At 38.7% G+C, this 22,802-nt stretch overlaps 1 protein-coding gene across 2 annotated transcripts in view; it reads left to right on the forward strand.

Moving 5' to 3' along the window:
* Positions 1-5,659: 5,659 nt before the first annotated feature.
* LOC149815875 (Thioredoxin superfamily protein) overlaps positions 5,660-22,802 on the forward strand; it is a 61,656-nt gene continuing 44,513 nt past the window's right edge. For both annotated transcript variants that reach the window (XM_089989833.1, XM_089989834.1), the window contains exon 1: positions 5,660-5,781. The gene's annotated coding sequence lies outside the window, so the exon portion shown is untranslated. The remainder of the gene's footprint in view (positions 5,782-22,802) is intronic.

Raw genomic sequence — 22,802 nt, forward strand, 5'->3', positions numbered from 1 at the left:
CATGTTTGAATGCGCATGATATGCAACGTATGTTATGATATGATTTATGAGCTTGCATGATGATGCTTAATTACTATTGACATGCTATGATACTTGAATTGCATGATGCATAAATGAATATTTATGAGTAGACTTGCAATTCAAGAAACTGATTAGTGCTTTGAGAGCACAAATTTATGTATTGCATATGCTCATGTGTTTGTAAAGTAAAGCGTGTAGAGACATGCATGCACTTGTTGATTAATGATCTATGGTTTAAAAAACCACTAAGATGCCTTTTGTGAATGACTGTGTGGATAAGGTCAAATAATATTCTTGTGCGGTAAGGCATGTAAGACATGCATGCACTCTAGACTGCTCAATGGTGATCAAGGGGTTATGAAAAACACATAAGGTGTTGATTGTGCACCAATTTGTAAAAATATCATTGACCTATGACCTTAATAAAGATAACTACACACTTGACAATTTTTGATTTACTGTAAAAGGTTACCGAAATTCGTGGGATTCAGTATCTCAAGTCTACCTTAGAGAGGGTAGATGATACAACTTCTTGCAACATTATTGTTGTTTCATGGACGAAAGGTCTCACTTGGTCCCCAGTCACAGGAGCTAGGGAGTTGGCACTACAATGTAGCCAAGGTAGTAGTTCCTTTGACCTGCAAAGTATTTTTCTTGATTGATCCAAATGATGTGTGCCTTTGGAGATTTTCTCTCATTATCGTTCAGTTAGTCATTTGGGTTATAATAAAATACATAGCATAATAAACACATGAGTGGTTTGACTGAAATGATGATATTGTCTGGACGTACCTACATAATTATAAGCAAGACAAATAATTAATTAGTTGATTATGAATACTTCATATTTATGCAATTAAGTTTATTTATATGTTTGTGTTGAAAGCATGCATGTAATGATGTGAGATGTAACGATGACATGTTCTAATAATTGTGTTTCCTGAATTTAACTATTGTAGTGATTCAGTTAAATGCTTGATAACATATGTAATATTCAAAATTTTATATGAGTATTTTTAATATATTATTAAAGAATTTACTTTTTGCAAATAGTGTACATTGGTAAATTAGTGATTTATTATTTACTCTATTTATTTTAATATTCAATTAGGGATTTATGAGGTTTTGAATAAAGTATTTGGATATGAATCTCAGGGAAGATCCAAACTAATCAATCCATGTGATTAGGATTGGATCATGTTGGTGGACACAATCCAAGGTTGAACCATGGAGGTTGGACCTGGGAGGGGGTCTGAACTTAATCGAACCCGTATTGGTTTACGAGACTTTGATCCACACCATTTGGATCCCTAAATGAGTCAAGTCAACTCAAATGGATTTGGATAAGGTTTAGACTCATATATGGGTTTAAACCAGATATAGGAAAGATTTGGATCCATTTGCAAGACCCAAATGGATCTTACTAAGAAAACAAAATATTAGATCCACTTTGGATCCATTTGAAAGATTCAAATGGATCCCACTAAAGAAAATAAGGGTGTGAATCTATTTGAATCCCAAATGGATTCCATTTAATAAAAAAGGATTTGGGTCCATTTAGGGCCTAAATAAGTCCAATAGGTACATGTGTGTATATATATATATGTGTGTGTGTAATAAATAAGAAATGGAGTTTGGATTTGATGAGACCCCAACATGTCTCACCAAATCCAACCCAAGGATTCAAAACACCTACCCATTTAGGTTGGGTTGGGATCCAATCGGACCCACACGCAACTCAAATCCAAATCCTATTTCATTTTTATCTCAAACCTTATAAAAATGAAATCATCCTTAAGTTTTTTTAATTTTTTTCACGTAGAACTGATGCCCACCATCACCTGTGTGGCAAGGGGGCACTCCGGCCATCACCATGTCACTTGACATGGTGGCTCGAGCCATGCCCTTGTGGTGGCTGAATAGTCAGTCGCCACCGCCAAGTGGCTTGGCGCAGGGAGCCTCGAGCAGGCCATAGGGGAGGGTGAGTTTCACCTCCTCCACTATTTCCTTCTTTCATGGAATGGCGAAAGGGCGGGGGTCACATCCCCCACAGCCCACGTGCCTCCCTTCTCCCTTATAAAAAAGGGATCTCCCTACCCCCTCACTATCTAACTCCCTCACTGCTCTATCGATTTTTCTCAGCTCTCTCTCTCTCTCTCTTTGCGGTTTTAGGTAGACCCACCAACCGTAGGTTGCCCTTGTCGCCTCCCTCTCTCTATTATCTCCGACAGGTGGGCTGACCTTGTCCTTGTGCCACGAAGGAAGAAAGAAAAAGGAGAGAAAAAAAGAAAGAAAGAAAACTAATAAAAAATATAAATATAAAAAAAAACATAGGGCAGCCCATGAACTGCCTCTGCCATTGCCACCCGATTGGGTGGAGCCCCACGGTTGCAGCCACCACATCACTACTATTATCACATCAATCTCGAGAACCATGTCATCGCCACCTTCGTTGTTGCCGCTTCCAATTCCTTGAAAATCTACATGAATTACAAGGTAGAGTCTTTATGTTGATTTTTGAATAATTATATAATATGTATAAACATACTCATTTATATATAAAGTAGAGCTCATTTATATATAAAGTAGAGCGTAGGTGCCTAATGATACATGCTTAATGGGGTTTTCTGATCTTTTCGATGTTTTTTCACAGTTTCAACCCCTTAAATGTGTTGGGCATGGTCAATTTATGAGGAATACACACCTAGATCATGTGTTTTCAATGAAAAAAAAAAATGATATTTGGAGCCTAAAAAATTTATAATGATTTTTTACAATTGATTTTTGAACTTTATAAAAACCCACCCACGTGTTAGAATCAAACACTTCAAGAGTTGATCCCTATAAAATAAAGTACATAGATCACATCTATATGGTTATAATTTAAAAATAAAATGAAAAAGCCTGAAAAACCCATTAAGCACCTATGCACTACTCTCTCTATATATATTATGTGCAAAATACAAGAAGGAATAGTTACAAGCTTTTATGAAGTTTTCAAATATTTATGAGTTTTTACAAGCTTTTGAAATAATTATGAACTTTTAAAATATTTATAAGCTTTTAAAATATTTACTAGCTAATCATTTTCCTTTTACGGACACTAAATTCATATGCATGTTACTATTGTATTGTTTTTGTAATACTATGTTTTTTTAGAATTTATGTATTTAAAATGAGTCATATTATCCGCATTTAAATTTGTGTAGAATGTAACCCCCTTAAGTTTAGAACCCAAGTTTTAAAAGGTTTTAGTTGACAAATTTAATAATTTTTTTTAAAATTTTTACTTGTTTTACAAGTGGTTAAAAATCTTGAGGTGTTATAATATATGTTGTTATTGTTGATACATGCTTATGTATACTTGATACTAATGTTAATGTGTGTCTTACTGAAACTCAGTTGGAGTATGGCACCCTACTTTTATAAATGTATATATACTCAATAAATAAGTTGAAGAATAGTTGTGAGATGTTGTGGGGGTGCCATGCGAACCATTTATTTTATTTAGATCTCGTAGTAATTTACTTTGATTTACTATTTACTTTTTTGAACATTTGAAATGAATTATTGAATTACGAAATGAATGAATTAGTTTAGTTTATGATTGTTAAAACTATTTCAAATATATGTAACTTATTCAGAATGTTTAACTATTTTAAAAATAATATTTTTGTTGTGAATTTTAAATTATATGTGATTTCGAAATAAAAAGTTTTATCAATTGGACGTCTTTTCTCGATTTCGGTTTTAGAGAGTTATTAAATGTTGATGCTTGGACAAGCTAAATTCTTAAAGCTTAATTCGGTTAAGGCAATACACTAAATGAGAGCTCATAAAAAAATTTATGTTTTTTTGGTTAAAATTTTAGGACGTTACAATTATAGTTAGAGAAGTATTCAATGAAAGTTTGAAAATTAGTTTGGAGGTGCCTATCCTCGAAATGATTCTCTCTCTCTCTCTCCCATCTTATTTCCACACCACATTTTGGCAACCTTTTAAGCTTGATTTTTTGTTGAATTTTGATAGCATTCAGCTTGATGCTATCATATATCTTCTTCAAATCCCTCGTTTTGTTGTAATATAGATCTTAAATACAAAAACTTATGACATTATTGAATAGGCATATCATGTATTCTTATGACCCTACTTTCACTCGCTCCTGTACTAAACTTATACTCCATATATTCATTTTTTGTTACAAGATGTTATTTCATTAATTAAAGCAAAAAAGATATGGGCTTAAAGCATACCCTTGATGCAACCCTAATATGAAACAACTTAGTCTCACCACATGTAGCTTTAACAATTGTAACTGTCCTTACGTGCATCTCTTGAACTATATATATTGGATGTATTATGGCTCTAAATTATACTAAGATCCATATCCATTTTTACAAAAAAAGCATATATATAATGTGTGTGATGTGGACATGGATCAAATTTATATCCCTCTCCAGTTTTGCTAAGCAAGAGATGGGGGTTTATATATAATGTGTGATATGGATTTGGATCACATTTAGATCTATATCCAGTTTTAATAAAAGAAAGAGAAAGAGAGTGTTATGAGTCTCTCTCTCTCTCCCTCTTTTAAAAGACAAAAAGAAGAGGGAGTCGGAGGAAACTCTTCTCCTCTCCTCTCCATCTCCCTCTCTTCCCCCTTCTCCCTCCACCGCCTCATCGTCTTCTTTCTTCATTTCCTTCATCCCTTCTTCTTCCCCATCATCTCTCTCTCTCTCTCTTTGGCAACAGGAAAAAACTTGGGAGTTGGGGTTTTAGAAAACAAGAAAAAATAGTAAAGGGTTGCGGTCGAATTGAGTCAAGAGGACCAAACTGACCCATAAAGTACCGGATGCTGGGTGCGTGCCCAATGCCAACACCCTTGATCGATGCGTCATCACAGTTATGCTGACCCCTACACACGTACCCATGCAACATAATATGGTAAGTAGGGGTGGGCATCGGGCTGGTCCGAGCCCATTTAGAGCTCGACCCGCCCGGGCATTAAGTACTGCCCGACCCAAAGCCCAGTTTTGAATGGGCTCGGGTTTGAAGAGCAGTCCATGACCTGATTCATTGGACCCAATGGATCAATGACAAATGTAATGTGGGCCAGCCCGGATCAAACCCAATTAATTAGTGCAACTAATTAGGTAAATAATAAATAATTAACAAGTTTTCATGTACCAAATTAATTATCTTTTAGTTTTCATAAAATTAATACAACTAATTTAGTAAATAATAATAATTATCAAATTACTATGCAATTAAAAATAACTCAGGCCAGCTAGTGGGCCGGCCTGAACCCAGCCCATGTATATAATGGACTGGGTTTTGGTGTGGTAGCTAGCAGGCCCATACCTAAAACGTTGACCCAAACCCAACCCATGACGGGCTGGCGGACCGTTGCCCACCCTTAATTTCAAGTCACACCGGCCGCTACGGGGGGTGCTTGAATCTCCGGGACACCCTATCAGCGGGATGCCCACCACATGGGGGCCACGCCTGCCCAGACACCCACGCAAACGCGGGACGTGGAGACAGTGCTAAAGGGCATCCCTGGAACGACGTTTCGCTGTCCTGCCCCTCCCCAGGGAACACCGTGGGATGGGAGACCTTTTAACAAAAAAAAGAGAGTCGAGGGGGCTATATACCCGACTCTCCTTTCCTCACATCCTTCTCTCCTCTCGCTCTCTTCGGCGCCTCTGACGAGGAGCACCCTCCAGCGTTGAGCACCTGCCAATGACAGATCCTTCGGCGGTACTCTCTTTCTCTCTCTCTCAGTTGAGTTCTTAAGATGGTTGTGGTCGGGTTTTTGCAAAGTTAGTCGTTTCAGCAGAGAAGGGTAGCTGTCCATGATTGTTGGAGTCACCACCAACATAAATCCACAACTCTGACAAAAGCTCACCGTCCATCGCTTCACCCACCATCTCCGTTTGCTCCACCAACCGAGCACTGATCTGTATGAAAAAGATGTTTGAACGATGCGTGCCATGTGTTTGATGTGATGGTTCTGTGAGATGTTATATTCTGTGCTGCCATTGTTGATCAATAAGTTAAATTTGAGAGGGTCGCAGTTTTTTGTCAACTTTGGGGGAATGTGAAGTTGCACTTCAACCGTTTGTTGTAATGTCTGCAAGAGATGGTAACCCATGTAATGGCCATAGCAGAACTCCATTTAGAACACCTCAACAAATGAAACTTTGATTCTATTTGGAATGCTAAGAAAAAAATTGACCAATAACTTGGAGCAACATACTCCAGTCAATCATGTTGAAGAAAAGAATTCGATACTCTTATTGTATTTTTATGTATTCCTGTAATTGCAAGGACTTCGTTTTTCAAATACCATGCATATATCCTGTGTAGTGTGGAGGGACCTCAAGAGTAAGGTGGGGTGCGAGGCTATCATCAATTGAGTACTTTGCATGGAAGAAACAAACAAAACAAAAACATGAATATTTGTGCAGTCCATGTCTGCTTTAGCGCCAGCTAGTTGCCTACAACATGACTAACAGTTAACCTGGGGATACTCAAGGACATCTAATATTGCTATTTTCTTTGCCTTTATAGGGATAGAATTGAAAATTTTGAGATCCTAAACATGCATGCTCATTCCATGCATCTCTTGAATAGTCCAAGTAGTTTGGAAGTGGAGATTGCACAGATGCTTGGATTTGGGAAATTGCTTCTTGAGCATCTATATTTTAGTTCTCTTAAAAAGAAAAAGAAATTTAGAAAGATAAATTTTGAGAAATCATTTTCCTAAGTGGAGTTCTACATTTTCAAGAAGATGATAATTCTGGCTTCCCAAATTAAATCAGGTTTGCACCATAGTCACAAATCTTGGGAAAACATTGGCTCATGAAAAATCTCAAGAGATGATTTTTTATTCAAAATGTGTTACTGTTTTTTATTTTTTGAGGAATTAAAAATTGTTTAATAAATTTTTTTTTCAGAAATGTGTTACTACTTTTTGGCAAAAATTTCTTGTCCAGAACAAGTTGTATTTGTCCAAGACAATTTGTCGTGCCAACTCAAACATAGGACAAAAGCTGGTTAAGGATAGCTTCTTCAGGACAAGCTTGTCTTAGCACAAGCTTAACCTGGACCAGTTGTTCTGAACAAACTGTTCTGTATATCACAAGCACCTGGGGCATGTTTGATGGCTGGGCACACTCGTCCAAGACCAACTCATCCTGGACGAATGTGTACAGAATAAAAGTGTCCGACCCCTTTTCTTCTATCCCACCAAAGTGGGATGCAAGCGGCCCTTGCATCCCATTCTGCGTTTGAAAGCTGCCGTGGGGCCATCATAGAACGGGATACAACAGTCCCTGACTATTGTGTCTCAACAATCAAATGCCACCTAGATACTCTCATTTCAAACACCATCTTGCCAAATCCTATTAGTTCTTTGAGGCTTAGTGTCAGGGCCCGATTCCCTAGAGGGGTCAGCCCTACAGATCTGACACGTGGAGCGAGGCTGGGCACAGGGCAGGGCGTGCGGCAGAGGGTGGCACATGACTGGAAGGTGCTACAGGCTGGATGTCAAAGGCCTGCAGCAGTGGGCAGCAAGGGAGACACGCTGGGCCATGTCTCAGGGCTGGGACACGGTCACAACAGGGGTGTCTAGGTGTGCAGCAAACCGAAGTGGAGTGGCTGGCAGGGCGTCAAAGATGCAGCAGCAGCGTCGGCACCCAGGGGAGCTCTGGGGCATGGAGCTGTGTCCTAGGGCAGGGGACACAGTAACATGTGAGGTGGTAGGGTACTGCAGCAGGGACATGTCTAGGTGCAGACATGGTAAGGTGAGGAGGATGGGAAAAGTCAAGTCCCAAGCTGGGATTCGGGCAAGGAGAGAGAGAGAGAGAGAGAGAGAGAGAGAGAGAGAGAGAGACCTCAGAAATTCATTGAAAAATACTAAAGCAAAGGCACATATTTATAGTCTACGAAGGGACATAAAAGCAAAAGCAAAGTCCTATGCTAAATGTGATTCTATGCTAAATGGGATTCCTAGGGGGCTATTTGTTAAAATACATGTAATCATATATATATATATATATATATATATATATATATATATATATATATATATATATATATATATATATATATATATATATATATATATATATGACATCATACCCACTAGAGGGTATTTCTGTAATTCTGCCCAATAGGGGCATGTTAGTCTTTTTTACTTTTATTTATTTATTTCCTTTCTTTTATTTTTTCTCTTTTTATTTTTTTGTTCCTTTTTAAACATGCATTTAATGCATGTGACATTGGGGGTCCCAACCAGTGTTGTGAAAAGCATTGAGGCGTAGCGAGACGCTCCACCAAAAACCGAGGCGAGGCGTAAGCCTCGAGGTGTAAAGCGTAAGCCTCTAATTTTTTTTTGAAAACTTTTAAAAAATTATAAAAAATATCTAAAAATACAAATAAATAAAAATAGGAATCAATATTATCAAAGAATTTCCTGTGATTATTCCTAGGATGGAGTGAGTCAATCATCCACATTGGTATCTTATTGAACAAAAATGTTGATATTGTTCCTCCATTGATCAAGAATTTCGATCTTTATTCACCCAATTTTTTTTGTTTAAATTCTAGCCAATATAAACAGTCACATGTAAACGATAATTTTTTCACTGCAATCACATCAAAATAGAAAGTGAAAAAGTAAAAGCATAGTCATAGTTTTTATTCCTAATTTAAGTTCTATTAGCATCAAGTATGCTTCTTCACTTGCGAAAAATAAGTTGCATGCACTCAAAAAACTTATCACCTCAAGACATCTGCCACGAAAGTTTGTCCCCTTCAAATTGAGCCATTTTGTTTGCTAGTGAGCCATCATAAAACTTCATAATAATGCAAATCTGCTCATACAAGTATTTATATCAAACACCAATTTGTCAAACTTGTGGCAGAAAAAAGCGATAACGGTGCAATTTGTGGAATTATCTGAACTAGCACTCCATCAAGCAAAACTCACCTTTCCACTTTTGACTGAGACACCATGCAGAAAACATACATCTTTCAGTGCTTGGCATTTCGAGAACACGTCTTCAAATCTAAGCATGAAAGCCTGCATTTGATCTTCTTTAATGGAATTCAACATTTTCATAGCCACTTCATGATACTTATCATAATCTTATGTAGACTGATGAAGTGTTGCTATCCAGACATCACCAAGAGGACCTCTCTCGATCTTGTGGGTGAGCTTTAACACTCCAGGATCAATCCAAGGGCTAGCGTGGTTTGAGGTAGATACAACAGTTCTCATGTTGTCAGGATCTCCCTCAAAAAGCATATACTCAAAAGAGTTCGAGACAAAGAGAGGTGGGAGAGACCGAGACGAGAAGTGGGAGACGAGTGAGGGACTGTGAGAGAGAGATGAGTGAGAGGCGAGTGAGGGAATGCGAGAGAGAGATGAGCGAGAGACGAGAGAGAGACCGAGAGGTGAGAGAGAGACTGCGAGAGGTGAGAGAGAGACGAAATGAAAAATTAGGGCTCCCGACCCTATTTAGGGTCGGGGGGGGGGGGGCTGATTTAATAACATTAAGTTTTGGTCAAATGGGGGCTTTGACCAACAAAACGAGGCGCATACGCCTCTCATTGAGGCACATTTCACCCCGAGGCGTGCGCCTCAAGGCGTATGAGGCGCACGCCTTGAACCTTTTGCGCTTTATATGTGTGCCTCAAGGCATAAAGCCCTTCGCCTTGAGGCGAGGCGTGCTTTTTGCGCCTTGAGGCACGTTTTTAATAACACTGGTCCCAACTAAGAGTCGTTGGACCCCCAACAGTCATAATTGTGACCATTGGGGGCCCAACGACTCCCTGTTGAGCCTCCTAATGCCCTCTCACTCTCATATTTTCTCACTCCCTCTCTTACTCCCCTTTGTTTATAAATAGTGGGTTTAACCCCTTTTGTAAGTGTGGTTTTTACAAGCCCATTCTTGCTTTATAAGATTTTTCTCTTGCAAGCCATTAGTGGTTTTGTGTATGTCCATTTTTGGACTTGTTCTTTGTTGTTGCTTGTGAATGTCCATTATAGGACATTGTATCTATTTTCGCATATCTCATTACATGGTATCAGAGCAAGGTTGTACTCTTGTTCTTTAGTTCGGTTTTTACTTGTGTCCCCTTGAAGTTTAGCTCTCTTGCCTAGCTTCCCCTATTCATATCTCACCATGGAAGGTGAACAAAAGATCAATCTCTCCTTCAAGCTAAATGGTACCAATTACTTGGTATGCGCGTATGCTATAGAGAACAACCTTAAAGGCAAAAAGCTTTGGGGTTATGTTATGGGCACCATTTAGGAACCGCAACTTCAACTCACCAAAATGGAGGGAGGCCAAAAAAAAGCCTTAGAAGGAGGAGCTCGAATTAAAGCCATTGAAGATCACCAATTCTTGATTGAAGATTGGGAGAGTAAGCATGCAAAAATTCTTGCATGGTTTATGAACAACGCGGAGCTAAAAATTTGTGCGAACATTGCCAAATTTCGTAAAGCTAACGAGGCATGATTCTTCATGAAAGATATGTAAATACAAAAAGACCTCGCTAGACAATTTTTTCTTCAAGAAAAAAATCGCACCATTAAACAAGGGGACATGAGTGTCCGTGACTATTTTAGCTCTCTTAGTCCCTTATGGGATGAGTTATCTCTCCTAGAACCCAAATGGGTAGATAGTGAGGACGTTGAACTTAGAAGACAACAAATGAAAAAAGAACACTTTTTCCAATTTTTTCATGGGCTTAGACCCGAGTATGAGCAAGTTAGATCTTCTCTACTCTATAGATCTAAGCCTCTTCCCCTAGAAGATGCGGTTGCCGAAATATGCCAAGAAGAAACTCGTCTTGGTATGGTTTAAGGGGGAGATGAAGTCTTAGCCGTCTTTAAACCCGAAAATCATGTTAAGACTTATAAGCCTCCTCATTTTGGGAGGCAAAATGGCTATGACAACTATAAGAAAGCTATATGCCATCATTGTCAAGAATCGGGACATATAAGGCCAAATTATCTAAAGATAAATGAAGCCCCCAAGCCAAGAGTTGCTTCAATTGTAGAAATCACTCCAAAAAGAGAAGATTCAACAAAAGCAAAAGATTCCTTCTCTTTAGCTCAATTATTCGAGGCACTCCAACTTCTTCTCAAAGCTCCATCAACATCGGGTGCCGCGATTGCCTCCTCATCTTCTTCTACTCCAGGTATGTCATCTTGGATACTTGATTCTGGAGCTTCATTTCATATGACACCTCATGAGAATGAGTTATCCAACTTATGTTCTAACTCAAAAACCTCTTATGTTTCCATCGCCAATGGCACGTCTTTGCAAGTTAAAAGTTTTGGAACCTTAAGTTTTTCAAAATTCTTTTTTGTACCAAATGTGAGGGTAGTACCTCAACTTAATTTAAATCTTCTTTCTGTTTCTCAAATATGTGATCATGGATGTGAATTCTCCTTCTCAACTAAGGGGTGCTCTATACAGGATCTTCGGTTCGGAAAGCAGATTGGGCAAGGCCATAGGAGGGGAGATCTCTATTACATGAGCAACTTGAATCTCTCTACAAACTCTTTTTGTAATTATGTTAAAAAAAAATATCGAAACTTGGCATCAAAGACTTGGACATCCAAGTTTCTCAAAAATGTACTCTTCTCCTTTTGGAAAGAAATTTTGTAATGAGAAACATTTTGTTTGCAAGAATTGTATTTTTGGAAAGATGAAATCCACCTCTTTTCCAAGTAGAACCTTTGTGTCTAAAAGGCTTTTTGAGTTAGTTCATTCGGATGTTAGGGGCCTTTCTCCCACCATATCAAAAGGAGGATACTCCTATTATGTTACCTTCATTGATGACTTTACTAGGTATGTATGGATTTATTTTCTTAGCTTAAAATCTGATGTTTTCACCTTTTTTAAGAAATTTCATATGATTGTCAAAAATTAATTTTTAAGTAATATCTCTATACTTATATCCGATTTGGGTGAAGAGTATTTATCAAATGAATTTCAAAACTATTTAGAAACAAATAAAATTTGCCATAAAAAATCATGTCCTAGAACTCCTCAACAAAATGGTTTAGCTGAAAGAAAACATAGGCACATTATGGAAACAACTAGGACACTTCTTATTGCTAAGGAAATTCCAAAAAGCTATTGGGCCGAAGTCGCTCTAACATCAACCTACTTAATAAATAGAATGATTTCACCATCCTTAGAAAATACTCCATATGAAAAATTATTTGAAAGAACACCCAATTTTAATAGATTAAGAAATTTTGAATGTAAATGCTTTGTTCTTTCACATAAAAGAGATAAATTATCTTCTAAGGCTATTGAATGTGTATTCTTAGGATATGGAGAAAATAAAAAAGGATTTAGATGCTTCGATCCCAAAAGCAACAAATTATATGTCTCTAAAGATGTAACCTTCTTGGAAAATGAAAATGGTTTTGAAAAAACTAAATATATCGATGAAAGCGAATATGCTTTCTTGTTTGATCTTCTTCCTCAAGAAGTGACTCCTCAAGAAGCGGAGATTTCCAATGAAAATTTGTTAAATGACCAAGAGGATATTCCTCTTAACAATGTTGAAAAAGAAAATGAAAATGATGTCATTGATAATAGACCAATTCAAACATATGTTCGGCGTGGTCAACAAGTTCCCATGAATGCTTTAGAAAAATATTCCCAAGGTTCCAATATAGAAGAAACCCCTTTGAGAAGATCTGGTCGAGTCTCCAACCCTCCAAATAGGTTTGTCTCCTATGAGTCTCTATCACCAAACTATAGGTCATGTCTAATTGCGTTACACTCTTTTTATGAACCATCTCACTATAATGAAGCCAAAAATATACCTCAGTGGGTCGAAGCCATGAAATTAGAACTTAGTGCTCTTGAAAAGGCAAAAACTTGAGAAATAACATCATTGCCCACTGGAAAGAAACCTATAGGATGTAGATGGGTCTATAAAGTCAAAACTAAGAGCGATGAGTCATTAGAACGCTACAAAGCTCGACTAGTAGCAAAAAGATACGCTCAAAAATACAGTATTGACTATGAGGAAACTTTTGCTCCCGTAGCTAGAATGACCAGTGTTAGAACTCTTATTGTTGTTGCTTCAGTTAAAAAATGACCTATCTATCAATTAGATGTTAAGAATGCATTCTTAAATGGTGAACTAAATAAAGAAGTCTATATGGATCCTCCACCGGGAGTATGTATTGGTAATGATAAAATTCTTAAACTTAACAAAGCATTATATGGATTAAAACAATCTCCAAAGGCTTGGTATGATAAATTTAGTAATGTATTGACAAGTTTGAATTTCTGTTTTTGCTATACTGACACTGCTCTGTTTGTGAAAAGTGCATGGACTTCAGTTGTTATTCTCCTGCTTTATGTTGATGATATGATCATCACCGGAAGTGATGAGCAGAGAATTGATGATATTAAGAAAGTTTTGAAAGAAAATTTTGACATTTCTGATCTTGATTTCTTAAGATACTTTTTAGGTTTTGAAGTAGCATACTCTCCACGAGAGTACATTATCTCTCAGATAAAACTTGCAGTTGACATTTGTTCAAAGTCTGGCATCTCAGATGACAAGAAGACAGAAATCCCTGAAGTTATTAATGCAAAGTTAAGGTTGAAAGATGAAATTCTTCTTGAAGATCCCACTCCCTACCGTAAACTTGTTGGGTCTCTGACATACTTATCTATCACTCGGCCAGACATAGCTCATGCAATACACTAAGTCAGTCAATTTTAACATGCACCTACAACCGTGCACATAGTACAGTCTTAAGAATCATCAGATATATTAAAAATACTATAACTAAGGGAGTTTTTCTTTCTTCTTCTTCATCACTTTTTAATTGCATATACTGATACTGATTGGGGAGGAAATCCCAATGATATAGTCTCAACTACTGGTTTTTGTGTATTTTTAGGTGACTCTATGATTTTCTGGAGATGCAAGAAGCAACACAAAGTATCACTGTCCTCAACGAAAGCTGAATATCGTGCAATGACTACTATAACCATGGAGCTTGTATGGCTTAGGAGTCTCCTCTATGATATGGGTATTATCATCTCTATACCTTCGAAGATGTGTTGTGATAATAAAAGCATAATTTGTATCGCGAGCAGTCACACCTTCCATGAGCGTACTAGACACATTGAGATGGACGACCATTATGTTCGTGATGAATATTTAAGAGGAACCATAGCATTGCCGTACGTTACATCCGAGTACCAGTTGGCGGACTTCTTCACCAAAGCTCTTGCTGCTCCTCGATTTATATTTCTTTTCAACAAGCTTTCAGTTATGTCCCCGTAAAGCTTGAGTGAGGGTGTTAAAATACATGCAATCATATATATATATATATATATGACATCATACCCACTTGAGGGTATTTCTGTAATTTTGCCCAATAGGGGCATTTCCCTACTGAGCGACGCGCTGTACTCTCTAGGCCCGGAGGCAGTGATAAATGTGCAAGGGTTGCTAGGTCGTCGCCCAGAAGCGACGCGTCACACCGGCGCCCGGGTGTGGTGTCAAATAGGCAAGGGTTCCCTCACTTTGTTGGACGGGTGGGGGTAAAGAAGTTAGTCCAAGACCATAAAATTAGGTTAGCCACTTGGAACATAGGGTCTTTAACTGGTAAGTTGGTAGAGTTAGTAGATGTTATGTGTAGGAGAAAGATTGATATTTTATGTCTTCAAGAGACCAAATGGGTAGGTGAGAAAGCTAAAGTGATAGAACCTTGGGGATATAAGATTTGGTATACAGGAATAAATAGGAATAGGAATGGAGTAGGGATTGTTATGAGTCGTCAGTTTATAGATAATGTAGTTGAGGTCCGTAGGAAGGGTGATAGAATTTTACTTATTAAATTAGTATTAGGTACGGATATTATTAATATTATTAGTGTTTATGCACCTCAAGTAGGTTTAGATGATTCCATTAAGCATCAATTTTGGGAAGATTTAGATGGAGTAGTATAAGAGACATCTTATGGAGAAAAGCTTTTCATCGGCGGTGACCTTAATGGACATGTAGGCATTAGTAGGGATGGATTTGAGAATATCCATGGAGGCTATGGTATAGGAAAAAAAAATGAAAGTGGAGAAAGGATTTTAGATTTTTGTTTGTCCTATGATATGATCTTAGCAAACACTTGGTTTAGGAAGAGGGAGTCTCACCTAGTAACATTTAAAAGTGGGGTTAATACGAGTCAGATAGATTTTTTCCTACTTAGAAAGAGAGATAGGGGTTGTTGCATCGATTGTAAGGTTATACCAGGAGAAAGTGTAGCTACACAACATAGAGTCTTAATTTTAGATCTTAGAATTAGACAATGCCGCAAAAGGGATAGACATAGGATAGATCCTAGAATTAAGTGGTGGGCACTGAAAGGAGCTAAACAAGGAATGTTTGTAGAGCAGGTAGTTAAGGAAGTTGATTGGTGTCTCGAGGAGGATTCAGAATCAATGTGGAATAAGATAGCGGGTGGTATGAGAAAAGTAGCTAAGGAGGTATTGGGTGAGTCTAAAGGCGGTGCACCACTAGGTAAGGATACATCATGGTGGAACGAGGATGTCAAATTAGCTATTAAGGTTAAAAGAGAGTGTTATAGAAATCTAAGTAAGAGTCGTGATAATGAGAATTTGGAGAAGTATATGATAGCAAAGAAGGAAGCTAAAAAAGTTGTTCGAAACGCGAGGGCTAAGGTATATAAGGAGGTTTATGACAAGTTGGATACCAAAGAAGGCGAGAAGGATATTTATAGGCTTGCAAAGATGAGAGATAGGAAATCAAAGGATTTGGGTATGGTTAGATGTATCAAAGATGAAACGCAAAGGGTTTTAGTCAAAGATGAGGAGATTAAGGAGAGATGGAAAGATTATTTTGATAAGCTATTTAATGATAGTCATGCTCAAGATCTTGGAGACTTCTCCATTCCTTTTCATGAGATAAATCGTGACTTCATGCGCAAGATTCAAAAGAAAGAAATTGCAGAGGCTTTGAAGAAAATGAAATCAAGAAGGGCAGTTGGCCCAGATGGTATACCTATCGAGGCTTGGAAATGCTTGGGAGAGAAAGGTTTAGAATGGTTGACAAATCTTTTTAACTTGATTTGGCGAACAAATAAGATGCCTAATGAGTGGAGGAAGAGTACTTTGGTGCCTTTATATAAGAATAAGGGTGATATACAAGATTGCACAAACTATCGTGGTATAAAACTCATGAGTCATACTATGAAACTTTGGGAGAGGGTGATTGAGTCTAGGTTGAGGAAGGTTGTCATGATATCGGAGAATCAATTTGGTTTTATGCCTGGAAGATCAACTATGGAAGCTATACATCTTCTTAGACAACTTATTGAAAGATATAGAGAGAGGAACAAAGATTTGCATATGGTTTTTATTGATTTAGAGAAGGCATACGATAGAGTACCTAGGGACGTTCTCTGGTGGACAATGATGAAGAAAGGTGTTTCTCTCAAGTACATTAGTATAATTAAAGATATGTATGAAGGAGTAGTAACCAATGTCCGCACTTGTGGAGGGGTGACAACCAATTTTCCGATAACGGTTGGGTTACATCAAGGATCTGGTTTAAGCCCTTTCCTATTTGCGATAGTGATGGATGAGCTTACGAGATCAATTCAAGAAAATGTACCGTGGTGTATGTTGTTTGCTGATGATATTGTTTTGATTGATGAGTCTAGAGCTGGGGTTAATGCTAAGTTAGAATTATGGTGACAGACATTGGAAGCTAGAGGTTTTAAGTTGAGTAAGAGTAAGACTGAATATATGGAATGTCGGTTTAGTAAGCAACGAAGTAGTGATGGGAGTGTAGTGAAACTTGGTGAGCAAGATATACCGGTGAATGATTATTTCAAATATTTGGGATCCATCATTCAAAAGTATGGAGAAATTGATGGAGATGTAAATCATAGGATAAAGGTTGGGTGAATGAAATGGAAAAGTGCTACTGGAGTGCTGTGCGATCGTAGAATGCCATTGCGGTTGAAGGGAAAGTTTTATAGGACGACTATTAGACCCGCTTTACTATATGGTACGGAATGTTGGGCTGCCAAGAGACATCATATTCAAAAAATGAGTGTAGCTGAGATGCGGATGCTTAGATGGATGTGTGGAAATACAATAAAAGATAAGATTCGGAACGAAGAGATACGTAAGAAGGTAGGTGTTGCACCCATTGAAAATAAGATGCGAGAGAATCGTTTACGGTGGTTTGGACATATTCGGCGAAGGCCTAATGATGCTCCAGTTAGAAGGTTGGAGAAATGGGAAAATATATTAGTTAAAAGAGGTCGGGGTAGGCCTAGGAAGACTTGGATGGAGATGATAGGAAAGGATATGAATGCTTTGAACCTCACCGAGGACATGGCGTTGGATAGAAATGATTGGAGGAAAAGGATTCATGTGGAAGACCCAAAATGAATTTCTTTTTTTGGTTCATATCGCTGACCCCAATTGTTTTGGGATGAAGGCGTAGTTGTTGTTGTTGTTGTTGTAGGGGCATGTTAGTCTTTTTTACTTTTATTTCTTTTTTATTTCTTTTATTTTTTTTCTTTTTATTTTTTTGTTCCTTTTTAAACATACATTTAATGCATGTGACATTAGGGGTCCCAACTAAGAGTCGTTGGACCCCCAACGACTCCCTGTTGGGCCTCCCAATGCCCTCTCACTCTCATCTTTTCTCACTCCTTCTCTCACTCCCCTTTGTTTATAAATAGTGGAGTAAACCCCTTTTTGTAAGTGTGGCTTTTACAAGCCCATTCTTGCTTTATAAGATTTTACTCTTGAAAGCCATTAGTGGTTTTGTGTATGTCCATTTTTGGACTTGTTCTTTGTTGTTGCTTGTGAATGTCCGTTATAGGACATTGTATCTATTTTCGCATATCTCATTACACTATTGAGCACACATGAAGTTGTGTGTCAAAACGGTATCAATCAACATTGAAATTACCAATTGACCGATTCTAGCCGATACCCTCATCGTCTGGGGCATCTCCATGCCAGTTAATGCATGGTACGATATCTCCGAAACCTCCTCCGGAGCGTCCTCTGCCGAATTCGACAATTCAGTGTCACTGATCTCTTCCTCAGCCTCACTATCACACAAGTACATGTTCAAAACCTTGCACTTGTGGCCCGGTTCCCAAACCTCATCGCAGTTATATCAAAGGCCTTTCTTTCGGTGCTCCGCCATCTCTTCACGGGAGAGCCGCTTAACTTGAACTCTGCCAACTGTTCAGGGTGATCAAGGGCCCGTTCGGAAGACCTTGGAGGTGCGACTTTCTGCCCGGGGCGGGACACAGTCTTGCCACAGGACGAATTCCCCAGGGTTGTGTACCTCTGAGTGGATGTCCCACCTAGTCGAGTCCAGTGCGAGTTTATCCTGTCAATTCGAAACTCTGTATCAGGGTGACAGGTCTCGCGACTTGTACCTTGATCTGTAAGTCTACTTTGAGGCCTTCGATAAAGGTCCCAATTAGCGACTCTTGGGACCATCTGGTGGCAAGGTTATCCAATCTCTCAAACTATGCCTGCTAATAGATAATGCTACCCTGTTGACGAATCTTGGACAACACCACATGATGGTTGGTGTAGGCAGATGGACCAAACCAATTAATGAGGGCCCTCGAGAAGGCCTCTCAAGAGTGCATTCCCAACTGGGTCTCAAACCAATGAAACCATCGGATGACATCCTCCTCTAAATAAATAGAAGCAAAGGCCACCCGTTCTTCATTCGCCATTTGAGCAATCCAAAAGTATTGCTCGGCCTGGAACACCCAATTCGTCGGGTCGGGTCGGGGTGGGGGGGGGGGGGGCGATTTTGGGAAATTCCAGTCGTGGTTGGCAGGCTTGGTAGGGTCCATGGGTAGACCCTAACGTTTGGCTGCTCCAACTAGTTTCCCCATTACAGTCTTGATGACCGATCAATTGATTCATATAGCCTTGCATGGTAGCCATAGCCGTGAGTAGACGTTCGTTACACTCATCCAACTTGCCATTGAGCGCTTCCACATGCGTACTCAGAGTACCCTTGTTTAGTTGGAACCCAACGAGTCTCTCATCTGATCCTGCGAACTTCGCCTCAAAATCTGCATGGAGTTTGTCGACGTCTCTTATACCCTAGTCATATTTCGAGTTTCTAGGGTTACAAAAACAAGAAGGGCTTGGGCCCTCGCTATGATACAAAAAAGAGTGCAGTACGGTATTGGTAGCGCCGCGTGCGCAATGATCGGGTGGGTGTGGGGTGAAAAGAAGTGTTTTCTCTCTAGTTACGGGTCATGGATCTCCAGATCCAGACCCGTGACATACACCTTTCATTAATGGCATTGTGTAATATATTTTATTGTAATGAGGGTATTTTAGTACCCTAATTTTGTAATAGCAGGTTAATATAAAGGAGCATACACAACAACCGACCCTAACACAACAGGGTATCAGTTTTTCCCCAACCTCTCTCTCCCTTTCTCTATCTCTCTCTGTCTCGCAGCTCTCTCGCGTGGAACGACCTGCAGGTTGTAAATCTATCATGGTATCAGAGCCACGCTTTAGTTGAAACTGGAATCGATCCAAAAATGTATGTCTGAAGATCTATTCCTTCTCGATTTCCTCTTCTAAAGTCTGAAGATCCAAAAAGGTACGTTTGTTTCTCAATTTTTTTTGGGTTCACGACTGACACTACCAGTCTCATTCTTTCTTTTTTCTCCCTACAGTTTCATTTCTGTTTCTTGAACTTGATCAGATCTGACGTTAATCAGATCTGATCAAACTATCTCTCAATCTAATCTGAGTCAACTCAGAGAGGACTGAGTGACTCAGCCCAGATTTTCGACCCAAATCCTTGTTGAAAATATCTTTTCCTGTCATTAATATACCCTGTTCATCTTTCTTGATCACAGCGTGAGCTAATCACGCAATCAGGCCCTAATTTGATTCCGCTGCATCCTTGATCAGATCTGATCAAGCCGATCCACTCTCATTTCTTCTATTTTCTCTTCTTTAGCTTGGAAGCATTGTGTCAATATCAAGTGGGAATCCATATTCACGATTTTTTTGTGTTATTTTCATACCCAATATTCCATCCCTATACAAATCAGAAATCTGATAGATATTAAATTTCTGTTTCAAATCAGCAATCTGATAGCCATTGATCTGATTTAGTTTCTGCAAAGAAAAAAAAAGTTACAGAAACTGTAGGCAGATTGTGTTGAACCCACTCTTAATACTGTGACACATGGATTCACCTCCTAGCCAGTCGGTTCTTTCTTCAAGTTTCCTCAGCCAACTCGTGTTTGAAAAATTAAATAATGGTAACTTCTTGACTTGGAAGAGGCAAATCATACATCTTTCTGGACATCTGGATGGATCTATTCCAGTTCCTCCCGAGTTTATATCACGAGAAGAAAGGGACAACAAAGGGGAATCTACTACAGTATATGTTAGAAATCCTGAATTTGTGGCTTGGATGAAAAGAGATCAAGCGCTAGTTGCTTATATTACATCTACATTATCACAAGAGGTACTTGTAGCCATTCCAGATGACTGCACCGCCATGCAATTTTGGAGCAGACTTGTTCAGACATACTTACAGGTTTCTCAGGCCAGTATTATGTTTCTTAAAAGAGAATTTCAAATGTTAAGGAAGGATTCCATGACCATCATGGAATATTTGAACAAAATGAAGGTTATCACAGATCAGGTAGCAGTTGTTGGAAGTACAGTTACTGATAAAGATTTGGTACAACAAACTCTCAGTGGATTGGGACACGACTACCATATGATCGTCACTTCCCTATTATGTTTACCTGAGCTGCCCAACTTTGAAGATCTGCGTGCAAAATTATTGCAATATGAGATGAATTTAAAGGGATTTTTTGAAGAATCACCTATGCATACTGGGGCACAAGATGTTCTTGCTACGGGGGTTACTTATGCACGAGGAAGAGGAAGCTATGATATCAAGGGAAAGGGAGCACAAGGGAGAAGTGGTCAAGGAGGTCGTGGATTATTGCCTATACCCAACACATATACCAATTCACAAAGATAGAGGCCAATTCCTACCTGCTTTCTGTGCAATAAAAAGGGGCATATCAAAGCTAACTGCTGGTTCAATCCCCTAAATAAAGGAAAGTCAACAAAAACTGAAGCAAAAAGAAGCACAGACAGTACAAGGATCAACAAAGAAGTAAAGGAGTTATTGTTGTCAACATTAGCAGAATTGAATCTGAAACAAAATGAGCAAGGTACTTGGTATGTGGACTCTGGCGCAGCGACTCACGTTACTGGTGATGCAGGTAAGCTCCTAAAACTTGTTCCTTATATTGGTAGAAGTAGTATAGTTACTGGAGATGGATCACACCATCCTGTCTCGCATATTGGAAACTCCAGTATATCCTTGCCCGAATCTTCCATCAACCTTTCAAAGGTTCTTTATGCTCCTAATATCAAGAAAAACATTGTTTCAGTTTCTAAACTTGTTGATGATATCCAAGCCTCAGTTGAATTTACTCCCTCCTCTGTTCTTGTCAAGGATCTCTGCACGAAGGAGACGTTCGCTAGAGGAAAACGACAATGCAATATGTATGTTTTTCAAGAAGATCCTTCAGCACATATTCGCTCTGCAGACACAAACTTGAAGCCCCAATCATCGTTATCTTCTGAAAATCCCATCTGTGTTTTCAATGTCTCTGAAATCAATAAGCCAAACCTTTGGCATGGTCGTCTAGGTCACTGCAGTAGTAGTTTCATTGAAAAGCTTGTTTCAAATAACCTCATTCCCAAGTCAAGTTTAAGAATAAATGTCAATGACAACAAATGTTCTAGTTGTCTCTTATGTAAGAGTCATGTTTTACCATTTCATTATATCAATAAAAGAGCTTCAAGACCTTTTGAGACTATCTGTTCTGATGTTTGGGGGCCTGCTCCAGTTGCTTCCATATCTGGAACTAGATATTATCTTTTATTTGTTGACAGTTATTCTCGCTATTCTTGGATATTTTTCATGAAACATAAATCTGAGACTTTCAAGTTGTTCCGTAACTTCCATTCCTTTGTCAAAAACCAATTTTCTGAAAACATCCTTAGTTTCCAATGTGACGGAGGAGACGAATTCTCTTCCATTGACTTTACTTTCTTCAAAGTAACGGGATAAGGAAAAAGGTGTCTTGCCCACACACACCTCAGCAGAATGGGATGGCTGAAAGGAAGCATCGCCATATTGTTGAGAGTGCGATGAGCATGATGCATGATAGTAGTCTTCCGATCACTTTATGGACAGAGGCTTTTCATTATGCAGTTCATGTGATAAATCGATTGCCCATGAGTGTCTTGGAAAACAAGTCTCTTTACTTGTCTATTTTTGGTGTACATCCCAACTATTATGAATTGCATGTGTTTGGTTGTTTATGCTATGTTCATGTTGACAGTTCAATGAGGCATAAGTTTCAGGATAAAGCCCTGAAGTGTAGGTTTGTGAGTTATGCTGATGACTATAAAGGGTACAGGTGCTATGATCCGGTGAGCAAGCGCATCAAAATATCAAGAAATGTCATCTTCGATGAATTGAATTTTGATTGTCGATATACTAGTTCTTCAGAATCAAAACCTAAAGTTGAGGCTTATTATCCTTGGTTGAATTATGAACTTCTCTCAGGAGCTAGTAATGTTTGCTCAAATTGCACTCACAAGGATAAGAGATCTGTGTCTACTGATGAAATGATTGCCCAT

The sequence above is a fragment of the Nuphar pumila genome, chromosome 15 (assembly GCF_984573655.1).
Source record: "Nuphar pumila chromosome 15, dmNupPumi1.hap1.1, whole genome shotgun sequence".
NCBI classification, from domain to species: Eukaryota; Viridiplantae; Streptophyta; class Magnoliopsida; order Nymphaeales; family Nymphaeaceae; genus Nuphar; species Nuphar pumila.